The sequence below is a fragment of the Bactrocera oleae genome, chromosome 2 (genome assembly GCF_042242935.1).
Source record: "Bactrocera oleae isolate idBacOlea1 chromosome 2, idBacOlea1, whole genome shotgun sequence".
Lineage (NCBI taxonomy): Eukaryota > Metazoa > Arthropoda > Insecta > Diptera > Tephritidae > Bactrocera > Bactrocera oleae.
In genome coordinates this window covers 500,206-509,629 of record NC_091536.1, presented here as the reverse complement: position 1 = coordinate 509,629, position 9,424 = coordinate 500,206, and the positions used below count along the sequence as shown (strand labels likewise).

Sequence of the window (9,424 nt, the reverse complement as noted above, 5' to 3'; positions counted from 1 at the left end):
CCACTAAGCTATGTACTGTATATGTACGACCAGGTCTTAATTCCTCATCCACCAGCATCTCATCGCTAGTTCTGGCGCCATCAACCTTACGGTGTGTCATCCGAATCGAAGCAGCTGAGCCTCCTAGGGGGAGCTTTCGTAGGGTTTGCTCTATTAATACTGGTTGCAGTAGAAGCCGCCTGATGAGCGCTGCATTTTAATTTTAACACAATTTTAGTTACACGCAGAATAACAAATGGGTTCCAGTTTGACAAAAAATAAGTTTTTCAATGACTATTATAAATTTAAAGACATATATATATATTTATATTTTGCATTAAGATGAATAATAATTGAGAATTATATCCAAATACAGGAGCCATAGTTTTTTACGTTAACTTCTCTTGATAAATCACGGTATTGGATCGGCCAGGGTTATTTTTTTGAAGTACGGCCGAAAGCCTCCAATGCCGAAAGCAGTAGAACGCGAAAAGAATAAGGATAACCCCTTGTTGGATCGGCCATGGTTATTTTTTTGAAGCGCGGCCGAATGCCGCCAATGCGAAAGAAGTAGTACGCGAAAGGAAAAACGACCAATGCCTTCGGCCGCCAATGCAGAACCAAAAAATCTTTGTGGTATTTTTTGTTATTATTTATTTGTTTTGATTGCTTTCATTCGTTTGGATATGGCAAAACTTATTCTTTGTCAACATGGAACCCATTTGTTATGGTGCATATAGCGAAAATTGTTTAAAATAAAATGCTTATTTAAAGCAAATATAATAATGCATACAAAATAAATATGTGTAAACAATGTAGCGAAGTGTTAGTGTATAATAAGTGCATAATATGAAAGAAAAGTTAACTATAAATCGAGAAATTGCAAGATAAAATTCGTAAAGTTTTCAACTTAAAATGCAAATATCTCGAAAACTCTAAGTTTCCGCCGGCTATAAATGTGTATATTCTTTATCTGAAGAATCTCCTCTATTTAACCATATTCCTATTAACTCTGAATGGGATGGTTTACTAAAGTTTCCCCAGGAAATTTAAAATAAGCACTTTTAAATATTTTGTATAACATAGTTAAGAAAAGCTTTAGTGATTAAAATATATATGTATAAAACAACCTAATATAGTTTACAAAGCTTCCAAAACAACTGTTGATTATGTACAATTAAGCGGTGGATTTCAAAAATTCCTATGAAAAAACTCTAACGGATTTCTCGATAAATCGTCTACCTTCTAACTCACTTGAGTTCGATCACTTGATTGTTAAATAAAAGTCCCAATTTATTGGTTATACACTTATCTTAATTTCTAATTCCAATAGCCCAACGATTTATTACTCATTATCCGAATTTACAACTTCTTAGTTATATCTCAATATTTCTTAACACCGCAGTACTCTAACCATGGATAAATTCTAACAAGAACTGTGTCTGCTTCATAAACCGACAGCCGTTATATAGTATTGTAGATCTATAATAAAACCAGAACATTCTAGCAACTACAACTTCGCTGTCTAGTTGATTCTGGTATTTTATCGTCGATTCGATTTTGTTCTATTATCCGTGTTCGTCTCAATCTGTATTTCTTTCTAAAGGTGGCACCACTGTTAAATGTTATAAAAAATTAAAATTTTGACAGCACTCCAGCGAATTAAAAAGTATCTTACGGTAGAGTCTGCGCTCTACTATTAAATCAAAACATTGGATTTATTGTTGATATATTTGGATATATTTTTTCTTAAAGGTTATCTAGTGTGAAAAAATATATTAAAATAATTTAAAGTGCATGAGACTAACCGCTGAACTGTCAAAAGTTTGTGCAGTGAAAGCATGTTGAAATTATAAAGCCCAATTTTTGCTAATATAAGTAAATATTTTGCATGTATAAGTGTCATGATGCTTGTAAGTAAAATTAAAGTAATAATTATATACGTCTTTAAATAGTTTTATTATAATGTATAAAATATTGATAAAAATTGATTTATTGATGCTTTCTATAACACCACATGCAGACTGCAAAGAAGTGAATATCACCAAACATACGTATCAGTAACTTATGCCCAATATTAATAGTAAAAAATTGTGGTATATTAAATACAATTCAGGCGAAAGGTTGATGACTACTCCATTTGAAACTTTATTTTTAATTTAAATGGTACCCCGTTTAGTATAAATGGATGGACAAGAAATGGGGAAAGAAAACTTCACAAAAAAATTGCAAGAGGCTGCAAATATAATATTTAATGCTGTGCGAAACAGTTGCGCTGGTAATGGGCTTACACTATTGGCGCTACCTACTCCATTTTCATTTCGGACTGAACATTATATGTACTGTTCCAACAACTTTATGACTGTAAAATGAGATGAGAAAAACATTTGCAATTAATTTTATTCAAAACTATATTGGAGATTGTAGAGAAGGCACAGTTGTCGTCTTGTTGGTTGAGTGCAAAAGTAATAGTTGGTGGGTGAATAGATCGAAACTTCTCCAAATTGGAATGTAAAATTACAATTCAGATTTTTACTTTGAAGTTATTTAAGGTTTTTTTTTTTGAAATCAGTTTCCGTTCTCTGCACTCTATAGGGGCTTATAATTCAAAAGCAAAATAATTCTCTCAGAAAATTCTCATCACATTTTGGGATTTTCGACCATGGCCTGATAGTTTTCTATTAAAGGTCATTGGGTTTTAAAAAAAATTCTTGTTCTTCTTCTTGTATAGTATGTTGACTCGTACATAGTCAATACAATCTGATGGTAAAAGGTTGGAGATCATGTCGTGTCTCCAAACCCATTGTTTTACTATAAAGTAAAGAGTAACTATCAAGACTTAAACCTTATAAACACGAAAAGTAAATCCTTTCTATATTTTTGATGTTGTCTTTTGAAACAATGTTACTCAAAAGACTCATGAAAAATATGGTAAGTATGGTGTGATAGAGAGGTTTCGGCTTAGTAATAGAATAGAATAGAATGAATATGACGTTTGCACTGCGACCCAGGGTCTATTGTGCCCTCTCCTCTATTTCGCACTACTTTCGCGATCATATTATTCAATTAAAAATGAAGAAAAACTTATAGTGAGGTTTCCCACGCAAGGGCATAAAATTAATATTATCCATGCCTACGCTGAAACACTAATTGACTGCAGAAGGCACTAATTTGGAAATATCGCGGAAAAACTCCCCGGCATCATCTGTCATTTAACTGCAGCTGCCAACGAAATGTAAAAAGTAGTCTTATGCGAAAGTGAGGGATAATTTTTTGAAGTGACACCGAAGACAGCCAATGCATAAATAAGTTCTTCACGAAAGGACTAATCACACTATGGTGTTGGATTGAACAGATTATTTATCTTACGCTCGCCCGGGGCCCTCTAATATTCAAAGAATTCTACTCGAAAACTGTTAATGTAGGTATATTTTTCGTACAATTGGGGTATAATCTCTCTTCTTTATTTCTTCCGGCTCGTTTGCAAAATACAGGTTGGTTGAAAAGTTTCTGCTCTCACCAAGAAATAGTGCTACCAGCTCCAAATTTTTGTTTTCACAAGTTGGTACATCTGTCGTGAGAACACATTTTAATATGGAAAAAATTGAATACCGCGCAGTGATTACATTCTTTGTTTTGAAAGGATTAAAAAAAGGAAGTTTATGAACAATTTTAAACACGGTCGTACTAGGCTTGAAGACGATCCACGTGAAGGACGACCAAAAACCGTAACCGCACCAGAAATCATTGAGCAAGTTCATTATATTGTTAGTCAAGGTCCAAGTTTGACTAAGCGTGAAATTTCTATAGGCATCTTAGTCGAACGAGTACTTCATCTTCACATGGAAAATTACATATGAAAAAGCTGTTTGGAAAGTTAGTGCCGAACATGTTAACAATTCAACCAAAACTGGATCGAAAACAAATTTCTCAGCATAATTTAGATAATTTTAAGCAGAATATATTTTTTGCGTCGTTTTATAACTATGGATGAGACTGGATTCTTAAATTGGAACTAGAACGTTTACCATGGACTGAAGCTGGTTGCTCAGCTCCAAAGCAGGTGAAGTCACAACGATCAGCAAAGAAGATTATGGCATCAGTTTTTTGGGATGCAAAAGGACTTTTTTGATTGATTATTTGCAGAAAGGTAAAACAATCAACTCTAAATATTATTGAAGCCTTTTGAATCAGCTGTATGAAAAAATTCGTGAGAAAAGATCTGGTTTGCAGCACAAAAAAATAATTTTTCATCAAGACAATGCACCTGCTCACAAGGTGTTTTAACAATGACAAAATTCAACGAATTAAAGTACGAGTTGCTTGAGCATTTGCCGTATTCACAGGAACCTGAAACAATTCCTGCATGGAAAGCGTTTTTCATCGAATGAAGAAGTTATTACATCTGTAGACGGGTATTTTGTAGAGCTTCCTGAAAGTCATTATAGGGATGGCATGAATTATTAGAGGATCATTGGATAAGTGTATTGAAGTTAAAGGAGATTATATTGAATAAACAAATATAATTCGTACCAAAAACAATATTTTTTCTATTCGAGCGTATAAACTTTTCAACCAACTTGTAAGTAAGTTTTGGTTGCACTGATTATTTCTTAGTATACTACCTTTTGTTATTGTGTGAATAAATAGAATTTAACAAAAAGTTAACTGATGACTATTTTTGCAATAATTATTGCATCTTAATTTTTTCGTAAATTTTTAAACATTTTTTATTGAACGAATAATATAATTTTTGCGTAGTGCGTTTTGAGGATGAGAAATAACTGTTCCGAAATAGTACCCGATGTCAAGCTTAAAATTTTTATTTAGTTTGTAATTTATAATGAATTTTAAACTTATATTAAACTAACTCTACATTACAGCTTCTATAATGCAATTTTATATTAATCAGTGCTAATATTCAAAATTATATTTATTTACACAACAAAAAAAAAAAAATAAAACAAATAAGAAGTGCTTCTATATCCGCATGTACATATGTATGTATAATAAACAAATCAAATTAGTAGACATGATACAAAACTATTTGTTTCATGGGAGTACTGTCAAAATGTTAATTTTTTATAACATTTATCAGCAATGTCATCATGCTAAAAGTATATTAAGATTTTCGTATTAAAATTAGATATTTTTCCGAGGGCGCGAAGAACTCGAAAGTGCCATTTCTTTCACATTTTCTCATTAATATTAGTATGATAAAGTAGTTATTAGCTGTAGAGCTTTTAGCTTCCAATAATTTATCAAAATTTATTCTATATCCTCGCCACATTCCCACACATAATATACCCTTCAACACGTTGTAATTACACATCAATGTAAATTTTATTACATACCAGATATATAACCTACACAAATTAGGTAATTTGTCAGAACCGCCGAAATCGGACCACTATAGCATATAGCTGCAATGCAAACTGAAGGATCAAAATTGTGTCTTTTTTATTTGACATCTTGTCATCATGAAATTTGGCAAGGATTATTGTTTAAGCCTACGTTACAATCTTCGAAAAAATTGTTCAGATCGGACCACTAAAGCATTTATACTTGTATGCCATACAAACGAACCGATCAAAATCAAGTTCTTGTATGGAATCGGTTGTATTTGTGAAGGGGATTTTAGCTTCGGTGAACCGAAGTTAACATTTTTTCTTGTTTTTATTTTCGAATACACATTGTCCTGAAGGCTGAATTCCAAGGGTATTAATATCTTTAAATTCACTTTAGCTCACTATACTATTAGTCAATCGTTATGCTCTACCCATATAAATTCTATATGAATACGTAAAGATGTATGTACGTCCACCTTTTTTTTCAGTTTATTCGTTTCGGATAAATAAAGCTAACTTCTGCAGTTTTTTATACGCTGAAGAGGGTATATTATATTTTCCATATATAGCGTGACGAACTGATTCGATGTAGCCATGACCATTTGTCTGCCCCTTTGCATATACGCGAACTAGTCCCTCAGTTTTTGAGATGTTGATTTGAAATTTCGCACACGATTTTGCATAAGCCGATCAAAATCAAGTTTTTGACTTTTTTCGGGGTAACTAAACCTTTTTTTTTTTTGAAAGATTGACATATCTGTATACACATTTATACCTAAACTATTAACATTTTAGTTAGCTCATGAATTATCGTTCGCACCACCAAAAAAAATTATTGTTATTAAATTAACAAAGCTAACTGGGTCGGCGTCACAGAATTTACCGAGAGCTCCTTCACAGCACTACCCATTCCTACGGACGTCATCGTTGTTACTGTTTAGTTTCTACATTTCGAAACTCCCTCAACCACCAGGGAATTTTCATCACCTCGTACGCTGATGGTTGCACGACATTGACGTCGGGCCATGGATTCGATGGCATGTGTTCAAAAGTAACCGGCTATCTCTTCGATCTTTCTCGCTATTCCCCGCAAGGAGCTTAAAACTTTTCGCGGAAACCATCCCTGCAGTCGTTTGCAACATCAAGAGGTCATTCCTTGACTACGTCGATGACATCGAAAAGTACGCCGACCAGACTTCGGACACAACAAACTTCATACATGCACTGACAGCCGTTCACAGTGGATCCATTAACACCTTTATCGACTCTCTCTCAGTGAGTGGCGTACTTGTAGTCAAACCACCAGCTCGAGTGCCACGAGAATCTAGAGTGACCCTTGCTCAACTTCGTTCTGGGTACTGTAGCAGATTAAACTTCTACTTATTCAGAATCGACCCTGACATACCAAATATATATCCAGCATGCAATGTGCCCACGCATGACACTAACCACCTCTTTGCATGCCCAATGAACCCCACTCATTTAACACTTTTCTCCCTATAGTAGAATCGCGTCGTGACCCCCCATCCTGAACCTCACCACCCAAGCGGGGAACAACAACAATAACTAGACGATCGAAGCAGTGGCATTTTTCTCGCCGAAACTCTATTAGAGCGGATCTACATTACTCTCCTCTTTTTAATAATATTTTCTGTCATTTTCACTTATTTACTTGATATTGCTTTAATTTTTTACTTTTTATTTTATTTGTATGTTTAATTGTTTTTTTACTTTAACATTTTGTAGTGTCAAATCTACTGTGATAACACAAATGTGACAAATAGATGGTGCTAAATCAGAGTCGCACAAGGAGACTTCGACTAGGTTAGATTCAAATCTCCTCGGTGACGAGCAGATTTGTGAGATAATCTACTCAACAGCCTAAATCTTGTGATTAAGTATCGGTCAGATCATGGTATTAGCAAATGATGTTTTCCAGATTACGAATTTATTTATGAAAGTTTGTTGCTCTGGTTTTTATGGTTAATGAATATTTCATATTTTGATCAATTATCGGTTTGTTAGTAATAAAATTTATTTTTCGGGTCATGATTAGGGTTATGCATGCCTTTGAAAATATGATGAAAGTTCTAATAAAAATTAACCGTGAATATATCTAGACTCAGTCTAGCACTTTAGCGTTTCAAAAACAATTCGCAATCTCAAAAGAAATGATGTCACCAAATTCGCAGAAATTGGTGCAGTCTACCAGTGAAGTGAATAGCGGTAAAAAATCTATTTATTATTAAGTTCTGTTACAATTTGAGCATATGTTATTTGAGCGATGTCCAAATTTTATTCGAATTGGTCACTTTTTTCTTTTACACAAGCCATTAAAAGTTTCGGCCATTGATTAATAGCAAGAACCAAAGATTTTTTAAGACCCAAATTTCAGTGGGGTATTTCACAGTCCATGTTCTCCCATTCTGACCACAAACTGTAGTCCAATTAATTTAAATCTGAACTTCCAGCCAGTAATCCTGCTTCTAAGCCACTTCTAAGCATGTGCTGGAGTAAAATCTTGCTGAAAGATGCAATGCTTTCCAGTATTGCTTTACTGATTTACCATGTCTTCTAAAACATACAACACTAAGTGAAGTTTAATACGTGATCAAATTAGGAATACTGATCGTCATTCGCAGAAGAGCTATTAACACTTACATTGACTCCCTTCCAGTGAATGGCGACCTTTGACATACTAAACATATTTTTTTCATGCAAACACTTTCCGCATTATACTAACCATCTCTTTGCATGCCCCGCCAAACTCACTCACTTTTGCACCCCTCACTCTTTGGTCCGACCCCGTCGAAACACCCAATTTCTTGGACCTTCCGATAAGTTATTTCGATGACAGTTGATGTCGTACTTATAGGTATACGCTACAACACCAACAATCCAGGGTCATAACAGCTGCAGCAAATCAACCAGTTATATATTGCCCATCAGGATATTAGCCGAATATCGATGTGCTTCTTCGATGTGAAAGCCTTTTGGTACGAGTTATGTTATGAATTATCTGTATATGAATATTTCTGTCAAATACTGTATATATACATACATTACATACATAAGTAGAAGAAGATAAATCTTTTCGCCGTTCAGTTTTTAGGCATTAACTATATGTTTCACATAATATTACCACCCATCTTTCTTATCTAGTAAACGCGATTTCTTAGATCTTTAATTAGAGAAGTTATAACTGTAATTACAAATTTTTATGTTAAAACAATCGCCCTTATAAACCTAAATATACTCTTTTATAGTCGCCAAATCTGGTTAACAACAATTCAATAAAATGAGGTAATAGTTTGTGATCATACAGAGAGAAAAACGGAGGAAAAAATACTTTCGAATAACCTTAACTTTCTGATCACCCCAAACTATAGAAATAGAGAACCCAACAATGTCGTACTATTAATATTTTTGGGGGTTCTTTTGACAAAAAAAATACGTTGGCGAAAAAGGAAAGACTTTGTTAACAATTGATTTGAGAGTTTGACCTTGGTGTTTATGGCATATTTCTGTATTCTTTCTGATCACTTTGGTTTATTTTTTAGTTAATTTTTGTTTTTCAATTATAATTTTATATAAGCGTAATGTAGATACAAATTAATTTAAAACAAATTGGTAAGCCTTCTTTTGACCATTCTTTTTCTGGTTTTTTTTGTTACTTTTTCTTTACGTCTGTTATTTATCCTCGCTTACGAATTGGATTGATTTTACTTAATATTGTTTTGTCTGACAATTGTAGATACATTTCGCATTGGTGAAAACAAATTTAACTTTATACTTAAACACATTGTAGATGAACAAAATCGAACCAAGCAGACATGACAAGTAAAAATATATTTCAAAAGGTAGTAGCGCTTATAGGCCATTAAATATATATGTTAACGTAGGCTGCGAATGATAATCAATCTTAGTTTCAAGAGATTCAAGATTCAACTCCAAATTGTCGTATCTTTAAAAGTTTTGCAAGAAATATATAATTTAATTGAAAAATATAAAAAAGGAAATTTGCTTTTTTCAACTTTACTATTCTTCTACAGACATTTGTGCAAAAATTGATTCATATGCTTTTACTTTGATATCAT

General features: G+C 33.4%; 1 protein-coding gene across 5 annotated transcripts in view; it reads left to right on the top strand.

Moving 5' to 3' along the window:
- The first annotated feature begins 1,621 nt into the window (after positions 1 to 1,621).
- Positions 1,622 to 9,424, top strand: part of LOC106623349 (calcium/calmodulin-dependent protein kinase kinase 2) — a 34,004-nt gene continuing 26,201 nt past the window's right edge. For 2 of the 5 annotated variants that reach the window (XR_004978809.2, XM_014242824.3), the window contains exon 1: positions 1,622 to 1,892. The gene's annotated coding sequence lies outside the window, so the exon portion shown is untranslated. The remainder of the gene's footprint in view (positions 1,893 to 9,424) is intronic. The other 3 variants (XM_014242858.3, XM_014242846.3, XM_014242834.3) reach the window with 3 other exon arrangements.